The sequence below is a fragment of the Erpetoichthys calabaricus genome, chromosome 12 (assembly GCF_900747795.2).
Source record: "Erpetoichthys calabaricus chromosome 12, fErpCal1.3, whole genome shotgun sequence".
NCBI classification, from domain to species: domain Eukaryota; kingdom Metazoa; phylum Chordata; class Cladistia; order Polypteriformes; family Polypteridae; genus Erpetoichthys; species Erpetoichthys calabaricus.
This window is the reverse complement of record NC_041405.2, coordinates 122033538-122055177: the sequence shown is the minus strand read 5'-3', so window position 1 is coordinate 122055177 and position 21640 is coordinate 122033538.

Genomic DNA, 21640 nt, shown 5'->3' with positions numbered 1-21640 from the left:
CATAGTTGTGCCAGTGTGCTCATAACAAATTATCAATTAGGTTGTAAAGTGGTGAAGGAGAGAGAGCTGATTAGAGACAGAGGATAATTAGGAGGCCGGAATGGACGAGGCCATAATGGGCAATTTAGCCAGGACATTTGGATACATCCTACTCTTTTCGAAAGATGCTTGGGGATCTTTAATGACCACATAGAGTCAGGACCTTGGTTTTATGTCTCATCCAAAGGATGCACCATATTTTCAGCACAGTGTCTTTGTCCCTGCACTGGGGTTGGGGCATTGGAATCCACACACAGACCACAGAGTAAGTGCCCCCTGTTGGCCTTACCAACACCTCTTCCAGCAACAACCAAAGCTTTACCTAGATGGTCTCCCAACCAGCTGGCTGGGCACAAACATGCTTAGCTTCAGGTGGATGACCTGTTCTGAAGCTCAGGTGGTATGGCCAATTGATCCTTTATGCTTAAAATTAATAACATTAATTTAATTATTCAAATATGAGATACATTACAGAAGAAGATTCTGATGAATAGTATTCATCAAGTAATGATGTACTTACAATGGTTTCTGAGAAACGTAATTGGTGGTCTCGTGCTTCCAAGCTAATAAAAATAATCATCATATAGCAGACTACTATTCTTATTACAAAAAAGCAAAATACCATGCCACTAATCCAGATGTTCAAGCTTAAGTCAGTTTTAATCTGGAATCAATGATGTGCACATTTTGACAGAAAAGAAAAGAAAAATATAACAAAATGTAATTAAGTATGAGAGAGAAATTAGCTTCCTCAACTATGCTCAATTTGGAAATTTTGAATAAGGAGCTTCACAATCAAGTAATTGTTTATTTGCATTATAAATATAACACTGGAGTTTTTGTGCTCTGAGGTGCCAGAACTAAAGACCAGAGGGACATAATCTAACATCCCATTACCACAACATAAAATATACCATAATATAATATAACAATCTTGTTTCAAACTCAAGTAATCCAACTCTGGATCATGTGGCATCAGCAGGCAAAAGGCACTAACCAGCCTTGGATAGGGCTTCTGTTCGTCATACGGTCAACACACTTGCACATTGGGCACACAGGGCCACTTTGAAAGTCTCCTAATAAACCTAAAATGTACAGAACGTGTGTGTGTGTTCTGGATTTCCATGCAGATATGGGCTAAATGTGCATACTACATATGGATAAGGATCAGGTGCAGGATTTGAACCCAGGATGCTGGAACCATGATGGAACAATGCTTGCTGCTGCCACTCTGCAATCAAATGTTTTGTTATACAATAGTATTAAATGATTTACCGTATATGCAGTTAACTCATTAAAAAACCACCTTGTGCTTCAGTTTTATTAACTCATCCAACAGCTATTTAAAATCAATATAGGCTTTGTGAAATGAAAAGCAGAAAATTCACCTACTTTGCAGTGTGTGGCGTTAATTACTGAAAAGACTAACACTGCCTGGAGTCTTTTGAAACCTAAAACTATTCTATCCCAGGGAAATGGGAAACTGGTGTTCTTAAACTCCTGCAAAGAGAACCAAGACAGTGCAAGTGTGCGATAGCAAAATAAGGGCTTTGCGAGGAAGTAAGGAGTATCTTAAAGGTCAGGTAACAAAAACAGACTATATTGTGCCTCCTTAGGTCAATATTTTCTGTAAAGCCAAGCTGCATTATATTTTTTTATTATTCTTGTTTGAGTTTTTTTAAAAATGCTTACAAGAGACATTTGACTGCCACTGAAGTTTTTGACTCCTTTGCCATTCAGTGCATTTGAAAGCAAAGAAGATCTGCTGTGTGCTAAAGTATAATAATTGCATAATGCCAAAAAATGTTCAGGAAGTAGTTGCATTAATAAGTAATCAGTGGAGTCCTGCACACATAAGAAACTATACAATATTTTCTGGTATTTTACATTGAATTTGCATAATTGTAACTATGTATGGGCAGCAGGTTGTCTTGATGCCTAATAGCCTGTGCTCACGTTTTGACTAGTAGTTGGGGTGCCAATAATATGCTTGTTCTCTCCATGGCCAAGTTCCCCAAACTTACTCTGGTTTCTCTTAAAGTTCAAAGACATGTAGGAAAGATGCACTTGAAACTGAGATTTGCTCATGTGTGTGAAGATATGCATTTATAAAAATCAATGGTGAAAGCTCTTATGTTTTGGCCTTGGTCACCATGATGAGTATTCATTTCCCTAGTGTGAATCTACTTTACCTTCTTGGTGACTATGTTGTTCACTTTACCATATTTGTTTTCTTAGAAAGTGAAAATGTTTTATCAATGCTGTTATGTATTAACAATGGATGCTGGGTTTGAATGAATCATAGAATTGCTAGTTGATTATGAATATATTCATTAAACATCTAGCTGTCTTCTGTGATAACAGTACAGTTTTATAATTGTAATGAACTATTCACTTAATGTAGCCACAAAGGGAGCAAACCACCCCAACTTGGTGCCAGTCCCAAGACTTGGTATATAGAGAGGGTTAGTGTCAGGAAGGTTCTCTGGCTGTAAAATGTAACCAAAACTTTAATGACTGATTTTCAGAAAATAAAAGGATGTACCTCCACAGGTGACACACACTTGTGTATTTGTGTAATTACCTTCTGCAGTGTGTCCCCTTGGCTGTTTTCATGTGCCTTCACCTCATTGGCACTGATACCTCCTGTCTTGTTGTTAAAGGTGTCATTCCCTGGTGATCTCATACTCCCTGGTAGTCTGTTTTGATTTTGATGTTCTGTTGTCCATATCACATATATCATGTGAAATTTTTACATTTATATATCACATTTACCAAGAAATAAATTGTTATTTGCAAAGCACTACATAAATATACATGCTTACCATCCACTATATGAACTTAATTCATTAACTGCTGAGCTGTGAAGAACCAGGGCATATTCCAGTGTATCCCGCATTATAGGATAACAGGCAGGAACAAATGCTGAACAGAACACCAGTCCATCCACACAAGAGAACATGAAGACTCGGTATAGACAGTGGTGGACCAAGACTATCACCAGCACAATCTCAATTAAAAAAGCTTCACACATTACTGTTTAGTTTTTTACCATAATTAATATACTTACGCTTTCTTACAGTTTGCAAAAGAGAGAAAAACAGAAACAAGGCCCTGAAAAACCCATCATTAAATTACAGCAAATACAGATTAGTAGCATTTTATGCAGACATCCATTTTTCTAATCCTTCTTTTCCTAATAATGTTTCTAGGAGAGCAGGAAACTTGCCCCAAACAAGATGCCAATTTTGTCCAGTTTAGTAGACCGTGGAAGTAAATTGGAAACTCACAGAAATGGAAGTTGTATCAGCCCAGAAGTCTAAGTGGTGCTTGTCCCCAACAGTATCAACTGACTTGTTACACAGAATGTGATTTCTGAAGGCCTATCTTTTAGAAGATCACTAGTAGTAACATTTTACAGCTTCAAGTATTTTAATGATTTGATGAAAGGTCTCAGTCTAACATAAAAATGTGTATTATTTTGTAGGTGCATTTCTGATTCCATACACCATAATGCTGGCCTTTGCGGGCCTCCCCCTCTTCTTTCTGGAATGTTCATTTGGACAGTTTGCAAGCCTTGGTCCTGTTTCTGTGTGGAAGGCTGTCCCAGTCATGCAAGGTCAGTATAAACTGCATTGGTTTTAAGAAAAGGCTTTTAATATTTCCATTAAATGTTGATTTTAAACCCTAGCTTAAAGAGCCTTCAGCGCATTAGTACTGAGATTTGCGTTTATTTCCTTCTAATGCACCAGCAATTTGGTCTTTAATTGTATTTTAACCAAAATGAAGGGTAAAACATTTTTTGTTGCCTAGAGCATTGCTGCTCAAGCATGGTCTCAAATGTATCTAGCAATTTTTAGGTTGGAACCCTTAAGCATGTAATAAATTAAATTAAAACAGTAATTCTTTTAAGATATGCTTTGTTGATAGACGCTGCTTAGTGGCATGCAAACGTTTGGGCACCATTGCTTAAAACATCTGTTACTGTGAATAGTTAAGTGAGCAGAAGATGAACTGATCATCATAAGGCATAAAGTTAAAGATGACACATTTCTTTAATATTTTAAGCAAGATTACATTTTTATTTCTATCATTTATAGGTACAAAATACCAAAAAAATTAAATGGGCCTGAAGCAAAATTTTGGGCACCCAGCAGGGTCAGTACTTAGTAACACTCCCTTTGGCAAGTATTATAGCTTGTAAACACTTTTTGTAGCCAGCTAAGAGTCTTTTACTTGGGGTATTTTCACCCATTTGTCCTTGCAAAAGCCTTCTAATTCTGCAAGATTCTTGGGCCATCTTACATGCATTGCTCTTTAATCATCTATCCATGTATTTCCAATGATGTTTAGGTCAGGGGACTGTGAGGGCCAGGGCAAAACCATCAGATTGCGCCTCTTGAGGTATTCCATTGTAGATTTTGAGGTGCGTTTCAGATTATTATCTTGTTGTAGGACCCATTTTCATTTTAACTTCAACTTTTTTACAGATGGTGTGGTGTTTGCTTCCAGAATGTGCTGGTATTTATTTAAATCCATTCTTCCCTCTACCAATCACATGTTCCTTGTGCCACTGGCTGCAACACAAGCCCCAAGTATGATTGATCACCCCCATGCTTAATAGTTGAAGAGGTGTTCTTTTTCTGAAATTCGGCGCCCTTTTTTCTCCTAACATACCTTTGCATATTGTGGCCAAAAAGTTCTGTTTGACTTCATCAGTCCATAGGGCTTCTTTCCAAAATGCACCCAACTATTTTAGAAGTCTGTTAAATCTTCCTGATGGTCTTTTGCAGTAAAACAGGGGTTTTTATTTGCCTAATCCAATGAGCACTTCTTTCAGAAAGTTTTCTTGGTTTCCCAGAGCTCAACTTGACCTCCACCACTCTGTTACCTGCAGTTTCTTAATAACATTATGAACTGAGGAAATGGATATCTTCTTGTAGCCTTCTCCTGCTTTGTGAGCATCAAGTATTTTATTTGACAGAGTCCTAGATAGCTGCTTAGAGGAGCCCAAGGCTGCTGAATGTTGGGACAAAGTTTAAGGAGTCAGAGAATTTATACAATTTTACAGTATGCATCACCAGGGGCTTCCTAACGTTGACTGTGAATGAGCCATTGCCCTAATAAACTAATGAAGGTCTGAGAACTTGAGAAAAGCTATTTGAGACCAAATATCTTAGGGTGCCCAAAATTGTGCATGGTGCTTCTTTTTATTACACCGTTCAATTGTACAAAACAAAAACAATACACTAATCTTGTATAAAATGATGAAAACAAAATGTGTCATCTTTAACTTTATGCCTTTTGGTGATCAGTTCATCTTCTGCTCGCTTAACTATTCACAGTAGCAAACATTTTAAGCAAGGGTGCCCAAACATTTGCATGCCACAGTATAGCATTATGTCTAAGTGAATTACAGTAGCTTGCATGGTGCAGACACGTGAACAAACCGAGGAGACGTTTTCTACCGGCAGTGAACTAATCCACAGAACAGGAACAAAGAAAACCAAGGTGAGCAATGCAGCCATTTAAATGAAATGATCAATCATATTGACATGTCACTTAACCTGCTGAGGGTGCCAGAAGCAACACACCAATTGGACAGACCAGGCTATCCCATCCATTAACCTCTAGTTTAAGAATTCCCAGATGCTCCCAAGGCAATTCCAGATTAAGCCCCCTGTAATCTAGATTAAGTAGCAAATTGAAAGATTCATCTGACTCTAACTCACAAATCTGAAGTTGATTTATTGGTTATTCTTATGATCACCTTTACTCTCTGAACAAGACCGCTAAGCACTTGCATCTCTTCAACTGGCCTGTTTTCTTCCATAACCTGCACTTCAGGTATAGAAATGCTAATGAATTCTCATCCTGGCCACATCAAACTTGGTGGCCAACCATTCCAATGTATGCCGGGCGCTATATAATCTGGTGAGCCCAAGAAGTCAATATGATCCAAAACTTGTGAACCACTCCGGTATCCTCCATAGAAATCTCTGTTGAGGCACAGGAGCAGTGACATTTCGGATAAAACAGAGTTACTGCAACTATCCAAGTAAAACTTTACTCTGATTATTATTCCCAGTTAACAGTGAAGTAACAACAAGTACTCACTCCTAAAATTTGACAGTACAAAATAAGTTGGATTTTTATTTAATTAATATTTAATTATTCTACAACCTTTCCTGAGAAACAATGAACATGGCTGTATTGTTGCCTTCCTCCAACACAACACCTTCATTAACAGATACATCATTCCTCACGACAACAAATACAAATATTAATATAAGATAGATGTGTTATGTGCTCCACATTTAATGTAATTAGAAACGTCAATTCATTTGGTAAACAAAACAAAAATAAAACTGAGAAAATGCACTTTACCCCATAACTGATCCAGAAATGTTGAGGAGGAAAACCTTTAAAAACCATTTTGTTGAAAACCAAGGAGAGTTCAATTGACAGGGCAATGCCTCCTTTTGACCCCCTGTGATCTGATCGACTAGTATGTTATGCAGTGGAGTTTCTCTCAAAAAAATGTGCTCTTTTTTGCCTAAATGTATGCCACTAGTCCTGCAACCTGTTCTCTTTATGAAACCAAACTGAAAGCTTAACTCAGGATGACGAATGCAGAAGGAATTTACTGGAAAGACTACTATGTCATTTCAATTACATTCAACACAAACTTTTATTACACTTCTCAAATTAATATTCCCATTCTTTTTCATCTATTGTCACTCGCATGGGTGCAAGTCTAGAATGAGAAACACTCAATTAAAGAAGAAAGCTGCAGTAGTTGCCCACACGAGCAGATTTAAATGAGATATTCCTGATGCAATGGTTTCTCATCGTTGTGAGAAAGTCTGCACTTTTTTATTTTTAGTAAAATAAAGCCATGCTTTATACATAAATATTCCATTCCTAGAGGCTGACACTCTTTTTTTTATTATTATTAAACTAAACATTGTTTGTTCATTTTTTCCCAATTTTTCATCCACAGGTGTTGGTGTTACAATGGTGCTGGTATCAACTCTTGTGGCAATCTACTACAACTGCATCATTGGCTACAGTATTTACTACTTGTTTGCATCCTTCCAGTTCCCCCTTCCATGGAGTGACTGTTTTGAATGGTCTGATGAGAACTGCAGTACGCGGCCCAACGGTATGGATACCTGACCTAACAAACAGAATTGCCACCTCATGGTACTTGTGCGTTCTCTGCAGAATTTACATTCTAACTCCATGTTCACTTGGACTTCCTTGGACAGTTTTTCAAATGCTCTAAAAATATGCTTTGAGCTTTAGTGATAATTTTAATTGATCACTTGATGTACAAGTGTGACTCCTGGACAGGTTTAAGCTCTCTTAATAAACAACATAAATATATACACCGATGAAATGTCCTACAGAAGACAGATGGAACATGCTAAAATTAATTTAGACAGTGACAGGCACTATACGATAGGCAGATACATAACCAACTGAGTTCTCACTGAACAAATGACATCCTTTTCAGATTTCATCCCCACAGGGTGACTTAGGTGCAAACCCCATATAGAGTGTAGAAAGCAACTGTCTTAGCTAGTTGAGCCAAAGGAGAACTCCATCAGCATGAATCAGTCTTCTGTCTCCTTCTAAGCCCAGCTTCAGAAAAACAGTGCATAGAGTGCTGTAATTAATTGACTTGTTATTTTGCAAAATATCTGGTGAGACTAATACACCATGTTGGGTTGAATGGCCTGATTTTGTGAGGTTTTTCTTTGATGAAGATAGTGATAAGGATGGATGTGCAGGTTAAATTGACTGGTGAATCTAAACTGGTGTGGCCTAAAGTTTACTACAGAACATCCTGGCACTCTACCCAGGGTTGGTTGAGGCCTTGCACTCAGCAGTGCCAGGCATTAACTTCACTGACATAAACATATACAGAATATAAAATCTCAAAGTAACATTTTTTTATGATTATATGACACAACACTAGTGTGTCTGAATCCCTTAAATGCAACATACAAGACTGTTATACCTGCAGATTAAGTAACCAGTTTGGTGTCTCTCAGGAAGTCAGTAGTGTAGTTGCTATCTTGCAACCTTACAACCATGTGAGTTCTTCACATTCTAGACCACACTCTGTGTATATCAAAACGCTGCACTGCTTGCTCATGGCTTATGACTGATGTTTGAGGGTATTGGGTAAAGCTAAATTTCAAGTTTCATATGTTTTTTTATCCTTAGTTACCAAAAGTGAACAATTTCCTAAATACAAAGCTAGTCTGACCTAAAAAACAAATAATTTACAGAATGAAGTTTTGGTCAAATGAGAGTGAGTACTCATTTACAAGGACAGCCTAGTGTGATTGTAGAGAGCAAAACATAATAAAATTAGTGATTTATTCAAAGGCAAAACACAAGAAAGGAATAAACACGGGAGATTCAAAATAGCAGAAGAATTAAACCAAATGCTCTAGCCTTAACAGGACTACCTATTAACTCTCTTAAACCACTACAAAGTGCTCCTTGCTACTTCATGTCACTTTCTTTTGTTATCACAACCCCAATTTGGCCTTTCTTCCTCCGTATCACCAAGCTACCATCGAACTCATACCCCTAAATACATACACTTAGCTGTTATTTGGGACAGCATACTCCAAGGTTATTATAGTTTTGCCTTTTTATATTAGTTTTATTTCTATATTTTTTCTGACCTTACTTGGAAATTCAGTTTAGTTTTAGTTTTCCTTCATCATATATTTTTTGTTTTAATTTAGTTTTTATTTCACAAAGACATTTCTATTTTATTTTTATATCTATTAGTTTCAGTTTTAGTTTTAGTAATTATGGTCTGGTTAAAGAGCTACTATGGAGTTTAGTTTTGTGTCACAATCACACAGAACTCTACACTTTACTGGTTTGGATATGAGTTTAATGTTTGTGGAAGATTACTACAATACAGTATATGGTTTACTATTCGGTTTTGTTTCTGTCTGATAAAAACAAGCATAATCAAAACCAGATACTGAATATGAACAATCTAATACAATTTTAGAATTTTAAAAATTTGTGCTGAACTGTTGACACTTTTCATCTTTTCTGTTTATTGACCAGAATGGGCCAATTTGAAATGAAATTTAGGTGAATTTTAAGGTTTGAGGGTTTCTTACTCTAAGTGTCTATAGCACAAAACATATCCTGCTCCAAGAAATTGTGCTTACAATGAATGCCTTCAATATTGCATTCAAAAATCTCCTATACCGGGCTTTGTTATTTTCTATCAGCCATATTGATCTGTGATTCCGTCTCAGGCACATACAGTTTATAGACAGAATTTTGTCACCTGCAGGCCTGAAAAGATATAAAGGAAAGATCATGACAATCATGAGGGCTAAGGAAGAACAGAGCTCTTGGGCTTGAATCAGTGTACAGAACTCACCTAGCTAAACTGAGGGAAACAAAGAAAAACAAGCATGTACCACAGTGTCAAGGTTAGAGGCAGTGATAGCCCATCATAAGAACAGTAAACCCTTAATGAGCAGAGTAAGAGCAGGTAATAAGAGTGCGGACAGCCAAAAAACAACAGAGACAGCAACTGAGATTAGGAACAATATATACATTATCTAAACCTGTTTATCCAGGGCAGGATCACAGGAAACCTGGAGCCTACCCCAGCAGGTTTGGAGGCAAGGCAGGAAAAATCACTGGTATGCAATATGTGTGACATGGCTGATGTTAAGAACAAAAAGAATATGATATTTCAACTATCTATTTTAAAAGAAAGAGAAAAATTGAAAAAGGGGGACATATATTTTAAAATGTAATTCTGCTACAGGATTACTTTCACAATATCAGGTATTTTGAGCTGTGAATATAAACTAAAAAAGATAAATGAATAAATAGAGAATGAATACAAAAACACATTAGTATATTTGCCAACTCAGGGATTTTACAAGGTTTGTATCATCTTGTTGTTATACGACCTTTTATAAACAAAAGAGATTGGTCAGTAACAGTATGCTGATCTTGTATGATGACCTAGTCAGTCTCTCGATCAGTGCCATTTATTTTCAGAAAGGATTTCTCCTGTGCAAAGTGGCAGGTGAATTATTAAAAAAGAATTCAGCCACTTGGAAAATAAATTGAAACGTTACTAACTCCTAATTTTTCTGTCCTTGCAGTAAAGGTTTTGTTGACCAGCACATTCCGATTTCAGGCATTTGATTACATCTTGATATACAACAAGCGCAAAGAAAGTCGGCAGAGTAAATCACTTTCTATTTCAGACGCTTTATGTGTCTGTAGTCAGCTTGCTTTCTCACCACAAATGCTTTGTGAACAGCCCCCCTACGTCACCAGCCGCTGTTCACTGGTTGAATATATGCGGGTGGCTTGTGGTGGATGACTTTCTACTTTAGAGTTAAACATTACAAGGTTTAAAGATTAATGGCAAGAATATTCATTCAAAAACTAAAACTAAAAACATTTTTAGTACATTATTATTTTATTTCAGTTAGTCTTTCCAGCTACTTTAATAGTTTAGTTTTTCATTTTGGTTTTGTTAATTATTTTATTTCAGTTTATGAAAATGTTTTTCTAGTAATAGTTTCAGTTTTGATTTTAGTTTTTAATAAGTATAATAACCTTGGTATACTCTACCAGGAGTTACTCCAGACCAATCTCAGGAATTTCACCTTGAGCCAGAAGGGTCCTATATACTCCAGGGTCATTTGCTCACAGTGGCATCCATTAGAGCCTAAAGAGACCATCCCTTTAGTTTATTCATTGCTAAAGGGCCAGACTACAAAGGCAGCATCCAGGACACCAGTTTGTTTTGTTGGAAGGCCAGTGTTTTGTCTTGGTAAAGTAATATTTTACTCTATTTTCCCCTTTTGTATTATTAATATGTAGCTTTTGTCAGAATGCCTCAAATCTCCCAGACTTACCACTGTTTATAAAAATCAATGGTATATAACTTCTCCCCACCTTCCCTTCTACATTAATAACCTCAGGCAATTAGTGTAGTAAAAGACAAGCAGGAATTAAGTTACACTTTAAATAATGTATTATTGATAGTATTAATAAATAATATGCAAAGTACATGTGAATATTGGCAACCATACAACCTGATAAATGTTGATATGTAGTTTCAGGCAGCACACAGACTTGTTAATTACTTAAAATGTCTCTACTTAAGGCATCGTTTGAGGTCAGCTTTCTTCAGAACAGGCCACAGGCCTGTCTCAATATGGCTGCCAAGCTGTGCACTTCATTGTGTTGTCCTTTTCAGTTCATGATGTTTGATGGCCTGTCATCAGTTTGGTAAGAGAGAGAGAGAAAGAGAGAGAGCGAGGTGAAGCAAGAAAATTTATAGGTTTTCTGTCCGACCCCTACAGCCAATAGGGTGTCGTGGTACTTAAAGGCTTTTGATACAAGAGAATTCCAAACAGCCATACTTCAGACAAATGGGACAGAAAACATCTTCACACCTGCCACCCCCAAAACCATTTGTTGAGCTAAAGTTTGCAAACTAGGCAGTCTGGATTTCCTGTGGGGGTTGACTGAGAAACAGCAGAGAAAAATTTACCAAACTTGTTTTAGGTACTTCCCTCAACCCTGTTTTAAAATTCGAAGAGACTCATTCCTAAAAGGTGTGTGTGTGTGTGGGGGGGGTGGTAAACATGAGTACGTCTCACTAATGTAACACTAATATCACATTGCTTTGTCTAAGTTACAAATAATGACATACAAAATATTTATCAACTTGTATGCAAAATTTCACATCATAACAGCCAGGTTCCAGCTGTTCCATCCTGGATAAATCTGCTCCCACCTACAAGGCCAGAGACATTGTATTGACTTCCTTCTAATATTCCTCAGCCTTTGTCTCCCCATGTTGTCATTCAGGAAGCTGCTTCCAGGGCATTTCATCCTGCACCAACCTAGTCTACCAACATATATGGATAAAGCAACAGTCTGTTTACTACTGTTGGTATACAGCTTGTTCTTTTAACTGTATCTTGCCCATTTGGTGTAGTTTTTACCCCCACCCATCCCTTGCCAGTTTTTCAACCTCTTACACCGGATACAACTTGAGCTCAGGTGATGCTACTCCAGAACAGCCCTTGTCCGCTATACTCTTTTCCTATTCTTGTCTAAACATAAGGAAAATTGGTTGAATTTCTATGTATATGTTATGTTCCTGTTAAACCAAATAACATACATTATGTTAAAAATGTCTCATATAAAAAAAGAAAGGCAGTCAACTGTAGACAGATAAGCAGGTTTGAAAATGGATGAATGGAGATAACATTTTATCAAGGGTTACTGATGTGCAGCTTTAGAATCTGTTGGGTGTGCCTTTTGCAACATTATGTTATTAAATTGAAGGCATGATATAACACAAGTGCTGTTTTACATACTTTGCTAAAAGCTTTGTTGAAAGTTCTAAGGGCTGCAGTGTGTACATAAGCAACAGTTAAAATAGTGTAGGGCCATTAAGCCGCGGGCCAGTAATCCGCGAAATCGCTTAAGCCGCGCAAAAAGCTTGGATCCCAATTTTTTGACACTATGGATCGTACGGACCTAAACATGGCCTCTCAAACACTCGAGACAGGTGTTGACAGCTGTCATTTTGGCATTTCGAATGTCCGTGATTGACATGCTATGCACTATCGCGGATTAAATATTTAAATGCTGGCTTATAACTTCAAAGAGGTATTTATAGAAGATTAGTCTTGTATTTATCAATAAACAATAAAGTAACTTACAATGAAATTCAAATATTAATCCGTTTTATCCACACTGAGTGTCAGCGTTATGGAGGCCGCCATTGTAACCGATTCACACCTTACAATGCTACAAAGTTAATCCGCGGTAAATCCGCAAAAAATCGACTCATATTTAAAGTATTATTTTTAATTCGATAATCTGATATAACTTGAAATTGTATAAATATGAGTCACAAACCCAACGTAAATCATTTCAGTTTCTAAATCTATAGCGAGCACATCATATTTGCTTTAAAAATTTTTACGCCATGAGTAATAAAGGTAAACACGCTTCATATGATGTTCAGCAAAAGCTGGATGTCATCGAAAGAATACGAAACGGCGAAACTCGCATTACAGTAAGCAGAGAGTTAGGGGTACCTGAGTCAACAATACGCGGATGGATCAAAGATGAAAACAAATTAAGAACATTTCTTGATGAGCTTGATGAAGGTGGTTTAAGACGCAAGAGAGCCAGAACAGCAAAAGATCCAGAATTAGAAAAAGCAACTTTTAATGCATTTTGTGAGGCTAGAAACAATGGTATCCCTATTTCTGGTCCAGTCATCCAAGCGCAGGCAGAAAAATTATACAAGGAAATCCATGGTCCCGATGCAGATCCTGAGTTTACAGTTTCAAGTGGCTGGTTGAAAAGGTGGAAACAGCGACACGGCATTTCACAAGTAAAGATCAATGGCGAGATTAAGTCAGCAGACACTGTAGCAGCAGAAGATTAATGCATTATCAAAAAATATTTAAGCTGCGGACCACCTAAGCCGTGGTTAAGCAGTTTGGACCCCAATCACTGTGGCTTAATGGCCCTACACTGTACTTAACCAGACAAACAACACTGGAATTCCCGTCAGGTTGACTTGAGTGAAATTGGACTAAATGGACATCACACTTAAAAGGGTCAAGGCTTAGGGTTAGCCATTTACAGTCTTCTTCTTCTTCTTTCGGCGGCTCCCATAACGGGTTGCCACAGTGGATCTTCTTCCATATCTTTTTGTCCTCCGCATCTTGTTCTGTTACACCCATCAACTGCATGTCCTCTCTCACCACATCCATAAATCTTCTCTTAGGCCTTCATCTTTTCCTCTTCCCTGGCAGCTCTATCCTTAGCATCCTTCTCCCAATATACTCAGCATCTCTCCTCTGCATATCTCCAAACCAACGCAATCTCGCCTCTCTAACTTTGTCTCCCAACCGTCCAACCTGAGCTGACCCTCTAATGAACTCATTTCTAATCTTATCCATCCTCGTCACACCCAGTGCAAATCTTAACATCTGTAACTCAACTACCTCCAGTTCTGTTTCCTGCTTTCTAGTCAGTGCCACCGTCTCCAAACCATATAACATAGCTGGTCTCACTACTGTCCTGTAGACCTTCCCTTTCACTCTTACTGATACCTGTCTGTCACAAATTACTCCTGAAACTAGTCTCCAACCATTCCACCTTGTCTGCACTCTCTTTTTCACCTCTCTTCCACAATCCCCATTACTCTGCACTGTTGATCCCAAGTATTTAAACTCATCCACCTTCGCCAACTCTACTCTTTGCATCCTCACCATTCCACTGACCTCCCTCTCATTTACACATGTGTATTCTGTCTTGTTCCTACTGACCTTCATTTCTCTCCTCTCTAGAGCATATCTCTACATCTCCAGGGTCCTCTCAACCTGTTCCCTGCTATTGCTACAGATCACAATGTCATCGGCAAACATCATAGTCCACAGGGACACCTGTCTAATCTCGTCTGTCAACCTGTCCATCACCATTGCAAATAACAAAGGGCTCAGAGCCGATCCCTGATATAATCCCACCTCCACATTGAATGCATCCGTCACTCCTACAGCAGACCTCACCACTGTCACACTTCCCTCGTACATATCCTGTACAAGTCCTACGTACTTCTGTGCCACTCCCAACTTCTTCATACAATAACATAGCTCCTCTCGAGACACCTTGTCATATGCTTTCTCCAGGTCCACAAAAACACAATGCAACTCCTTCTGGCCTTCTCTGTACTTCTCTATCAACATCCTCAGAGAAAACATCACATCTGTGGTGCTCTTTCTTGGCATGAAGGCATACTGCTGCTCACTAATCATCTCCTCACTTCTTAACCTAGCTTCCACTACTCTTTCCAATAACTTTATGCTGTGGCTCATCAATTTTATCCCCCTGTAGTTACTACAGTCCTGCACATCCCCCTTATTCTTAAATATCGGCACCAGTACACTTCTTCTCCACTTCTCAGGCATCCTCTCACTTTCCAAGATTCCATTAAACAATCTGGTTAAAAACTCCACCGCCATCTCTCCTAAACACCTCCATGCTTCCATTGGTATGTCATCTGGACCAACGGCCTGTCCATTCTTCATCCTCTTCATAGCTGTCACAACTTCCTCCTTGCTAATCCATTGCACTTCCTGATTCTCTATATCCACATCATCCAATCTCTTCTCTCTCTAGTTTTCTTCATTCATCAGCCTCTCAAAGTACTCTTTCCATCTGCTCAGCACATTCTCCTCGCTTGTGAGTATGTCTCCATCTTTATCCTTTATCACCCTAACTTGCTGCACATCTTTTTCAGCTCGGTCCCTCTGTCTAGCCAATCGGTACAGGTCCTTTTCTCCCTCCTTAGTATCCAACCTCTCATACAACTCATCATATGCCTTTTCTATAGCCTTCGCTACCTCTCTCTTCACCTTGCGCCTCATCTCCTTGTACTCTTGTCTACTTTCTGCATCTCTCTGATTATCCCACTTCTTCTTTGCCACCACCAGGTTTATTTTCATCCTTCCTCTATCCAGATGTCACACCAAGCACCCTTCTTGCTGTCACCCTTACCACATCTGCTGTAGTATTTACAGTGTAATAGCTATTAATAAACATTTTCATGTGTAATTTGGAAATATGCAAAGCACACTTATCACTAGGAGCAAGGAAATAACAGCATAAATTGAATAAGTCAACAAATACATCATTGATTCTTTTACAGAATTCTAAATCAAAAGTCATCTTTTAAAGATGTCAAAAATTTCTTTACATTTTCTAACATATTACTTTAGTTCAGGGTCATGGGAAATTGGTGCCTATACTGATGGGATTGGGCACATGGTGGCAACAAGCCAAGTGTTCCACTCCGGAGTGGCAATTATTTCATATATCTTGTAATGGATAAAGCAGGTCCTCAGTTACTAATCAGTACTTCACTGTATCAAGGGTTGACCGTTCATTTCTCATTGACTCATTTCTTGGCCTAGGAGTTTTTATGACCCTGCTCTTGAATATATAGTTGATTAAATAGGTGATTGAGTTGTCTGTTAAGAGGCCAAGTATACCACAACATTTTTCTCCATTACTTGGTCTCCAAGACTATTGCTGTTATCTGCCAAAGATGAAGACAAGCGGAACACTGTGAAAGTCGTAGCATATTTCAAATTGATGATCTGTTTTTATTTAGACCAAAATTCTTATGAAAGTTTTTCTTTCAGAATATTGCAACATTACATCTGCAAATGGAAGCTTTGTATTGGTCAATTCAACATGGTTAAACGACAACAATGCCACCTGTGAGGGATCAAACACCTTCTCCATCTCTGTGCAAAGCCCAAGCGAACAATATTGGGAGTAAGTTTATGTTTTGTGTTTTGTTTGTATGTTGTTTATTTAAGCCTTTCTGAGTTTGTCAGCCAGCCCATAGCATGCTGAAATCCTCATTCTGGATCAGGTCTTAGGTCTTCTAAAGTGCTCAAAGCTTTCCTTTGCCTGGACCTCAGGCATAAATGACCCTTTGTGATGAGGCGCAAACCACTAGTATTGTCGAGCTTTTAAGTGTTAGGCCATTCACGTGGCAACATGTACAATGCAGCAAGTAAACGATCCAAGTATGAAAAGTAATAAAAAGAAGAAAGAACATGAGTATGTAGAATGTCAGATAACAAGTTTCAAAACAAATACCAAGGCAAAAAATAACTGAGCTTCAAGGGAAAAGATTCAAAACACGAGTAGTCAAGCAACTTGAAAGAGACGAGTATTGTAGTCTGGTATAAGGCCAAGACAGAGCTTAAATTAAAAAGATGTACATTTCATACATTTCCAGCAAATGCCAAATCTATTCTATAGCCTTGGAAAACAAGAGGCAGAGCAATTACAATACTTAACAACATTCCTCCAGCCTGTTATATGTGATCTGAACTGTTGATAGCATATCTTTAGACACAGTATTACGTTTTCAATACATTAGCCAGCTTTACTACATTGCATGTAAAATATACCATACCATACCATTCTCCAACCCGCTGAATCCTAACACAGGGTCACGGGGTTCTGTTGGAGCCAATCCCAGCCAACACAGGGCACAAGGCCATGTAAAATATATCTATACTAGCAAAATACCCGCGCTTCGCAGCAGAGAAGTAGTGTGTTAAAGAGGTTATGTAAACATATATATACATATACATATATACATATCTACATATACACATATCTACATATACATATATATACATATACAAATTTACATATCTACATATATATATACATATGTACATATATATATATACACATAAATACATATGCACATATATATATATATATAAATATAGACATACATATATACATACATACATACATTCACATATATATATATATACATATCTACATATATATATATATATATATATATATATATTCACGGCATTCGTAGTCTGAATCACAATCTGATTGTATGGGTGGTTACCTACCAGGTAACACTTATGGTTGGCCAGCAAGTCAGCTAACATCCGCCACGGTGCCTTCAATTGTGAGAAGCAGATCATAGAATGGTTGAAAATAGTTTACTGTCAAATAATGCAAAGAGTACGCGACAGGTGTTTCGCCCTAATCCTGGGCTCATCAGGTGTACACACTCACTGCACTCCCTTACGGGAATCGAACCTTGGACGTCAGCGCTAGAGGCGAAGCCCCTAATATTGCGCCACGGCATGTGGTTCGTTTATTTGACAGCATGTAGATCGGGGTACATTCATGGCATTCGTAGTCTGAATCACAATCTCATTGTATGGGTGGTTACCTACCAGGTAACTCTTGTGGTTGGCCAGCAAGTCAGCTAACATCCGCCATGGTGCCCTCAGTTGTAAGAAGCAGATCATAGAATGGTTGAAAATAGTTTACTGTCAAATAATGCAAAGAGTACGCGACACGTGTTTTGCCCTTATTCTGGGCTCATCAGGCGTACACACTCACTGCATATAGCCAAATTCCCGCTCTTCGCAGCGGTGAAGTATTGCTTTTAAATTTTAATTAAGAAGAAAAGAAAACCTTTTTAAATTGAGAGAAAATATATCAATAACAATTTGTTAAGGATCTGTTTTTTTGTGAAGCTGCCTTTACACAGCCTGTCCGCTGTTTTATAAACGAACGCCATATAAGGCCATCCTTTCTCCTTGCTTAGCGGTTCTGTATTGTTTTATTGTTCATTTATTACGATTGTTATAGTTATTGTGTAGGTATTTGAGACTCACTTTTCTGTTCAGGGACCCATTTCCTTTATGTAATCCGCGGATTCTCCGCTATTTTTTGTTCGTTTATTACGATTATAGTTATTTATTGATTCCCTTCTTTAGCTGACTGCCTGCTCATATAAGGCGCTCTGCTGTTTTTTTGTGAAGCAGTCTTTACACAGCTTCTCTGCTGTTTTATAAACGAACGCCATATAAGGCCATCCTTTTTCCTTGCTTCGCCAAGGAAGCAGCCTTTTTATTTAATCCATGGGTTCTCCGCTGTTTTATTGTTCGTTTATTACGATTGTTATAGTTCTCTTTGTATACCACGTTGTCAGTTCAGCACTCCAGTTGTAATATGACCAAGTCGTGCAAGCTTACTGTTGAGAATGCAACGTATAGTTGTACAGGAGAAAAGCAATCTTGCCAAACTTAATTTAAACTTACGGTTTACACCGTGCTTTGTTTCCTTCGTAGCTGTACTTATGAATATGCTTGTATGCGTCACTCGCTCGCTTCTTATTGTTTCGCTGCCTTCTCAATTGTGTAATGAATGTTTTCTTCAGCGCTCTTTGGGGCTCTTCCTTGTTTTCTACATACTGCGTTCACAGTCAGTTCACATGATTACGTGGGAGGCGTGATGACGCGATACGCAACTCCACCTCCCACAGCCAGCGAGCTGCAGTCCATTACAGTATATGGACAAAAAAGAGGTTCCAGTTATGACCGTTACGCTTTGAATTTCGAAATGAAACCTGCCTAACTTTTGTAAGTAAGCTGTAAGGAATGAGCCTGCCAAATTTCAGCCTTCCACCTACACGGGAAGTTGGAGAATTAGTGATGAGTCAGTCAGTCAGTCAGTCAGTGAGTCAGTGAGGGCTTTGCCTTTTATTAATATAGATAAATTAGTTTTGAAGAACAAGTTTCCATTTTTAACTTGGTTGATTTGCAGTCTGTACATTTGATGAAATAGTTTGTTATTTTGGCAACTACTGCCTCATCCATTCTCCATTAGTGAGTTGTTATGGAAGGTTTGGATATGCGCAGAGGAGAGATGCTCAGTATACTTGGAGAAGGATGCTAAGGATAGATCTGCCAGGGAATAGGAAAAGAGGAATGCCTAAGGGAAGGTTTATGTATGTGGTGAGAGAGGTCATGTAGGTGATGGGTGTAATAGAACAAGATACAGAGGACAGAAAGATATTGAAGAAGATGATCCGCTGTGGCAGCCCCTAATGGGAGCAGCTGAAAGAAGAAGAAGAAGAAGATGGAAGAAGAACTACAGTGGTCCTAAAGTTTGCTCGAAACAAGTTTTTTTTTTTGTGTGTGAACACAAGTAGTCATATATTTTTAGAGATTTTTTGAGGGGATATAACTAGTAATTTAGTAAAATTAGTGGCATAGTGGGAAAGGATGGCTGCTTTCCTAACTTGACTCCTTCCATTGTGACCAATTTCCACCTAGACCCAGTATTGTTGTGCTCTGTAATCTTTTTTTCTTAGTGTAGTTCCCAGATTGGCCACCATATTAAATCAATAACACACCTACAGGTACATGAGCCATTTTGGTATTTTGGCACACATTCAATGTCATGATTATTTGCAATTTCAATTTGATTTATTTTTAATGTTATTTTTGCCATCTCCCTGATGATTTTGCAAACATTTGCGTTATAGAGATGTACAGATTTGCTTCTACATTGCTGCCTTGCATGTAATAATAGGTACTGCCTGTACATGTTCTCATTTATGCTGCTAAATTACTTTAGAATTGTTATCATTGATCAACAAATGAGAAATCAATTTTTTTTAATATATTATTATTTATTTTAATTTTAGTGATTTTATTTTCATCATTCCATACAAATAGATCAATTTTTACAAAAAAATAGGATTGAAAACAAATCAACCCCCACCCCTGAGAAAGAGAGCATGGCCAATGGGGTAAAACAAAGCTAGTAAAAATAAATAAATTGATGAGTTTAATAGGTGGATAAAGATAAATGGAGAAGAAAAATAAATGGGAAGAGAATCTACTTCCTCACTGCTTTAAGAGCTTATTCTAAAATATTATTGATTAGATCCTGCCAGGTTTTGAAAAAGTTCTGCACAGATCCTCTGAGAATTTGTTTTTTTCCAATTTCAAATAATATAAACCATCAATTACCCATTGACTTAAAAGAGGAGAGTTAGGATTCTTCCAGTTTAGCAAAATAAGTCTGCTTGCCAATAGTGTAGTAAAGGCAATCACAGTTTGTTTGTCCTTCTCCACTTTAAGCCCATCTGGAAGAACACCAAACACAGCTGTTAGTGGATTAGGAGGGATTGTGACACCAAATCTGTCTGAAAGGCACTTAAAATTTTTTTGTCCCGAATAATCTTAATTTGGTGCAGGCCCAAAACATGTGACCCAGAGAGGCTGGAACTTGATTGCAGCGTTCACAGGTTGGATCTTGCCCTGGACACATTCTGGACAGTTTTAAGCGAGACAGATATGCTCAATATATAATTTTGAGTTGAATAATTGTATGCTTTGTGCATATGAAGCTCGAGTGAATTATCTGCATTGCTACCTTCCACTCCTTTTCTGATATGTTGAGTGAGAGATCCTTTTCCCATTGTCCTCTTGGAACTTTGAAAGGGAGGGACTGTAAAATAATTTTATATACTGCAGAAATGCTGCCTGTGTCCTCAAAACTGAGTAATATTTTTTCCAGCATAGCGGAAGGTGCGAAATGAGGAAAATCGGGCAGGTTCTGTTTAACAAAGTTTCTAATTTGAAGATAGTGAAAGAAACGTGTTGCTGGAAAGTTAAATTTGGAATAGGATGCAAAGATGTTGTCTATATAAAGATCTCTAAGCAATTTAATCCCAAATGTTTTCCAGATATTAAAAACTGCATATGTTTGCGAGGGTTGAAAAATGTGGTTCTCATGCAAGGGTGCCAGAGATAAAAGATTCTCCATCCTAAAATGCTTTCTACATTGGTTCCATATTCTGAGTGAGTGAGGCACAATTGGGTTATTAGTATATTGGCAATAACTTGCATTTATTGGGACACAATGCAGGGAATATAAAGAAGTACTGCAGGATTTTATTTCTATTGCGGACCAAGCATGTGTATGTTCATCTATCCGTGTCCAGGTTTTTATAGCTTGTATGTTTGCTGCCCAGTAATAAAATTCAAAGTTAGGTACAGCCATGCCACCTTATACCTTAGGTATTTGTAGGGCCGCTCTTTGGATACATGGATATTTTAAGTTCCAAATAAATGAGGTTATGGTTGAATCTAATTGCTTAAAAATGATTTATTGATGTATATTGGAATGT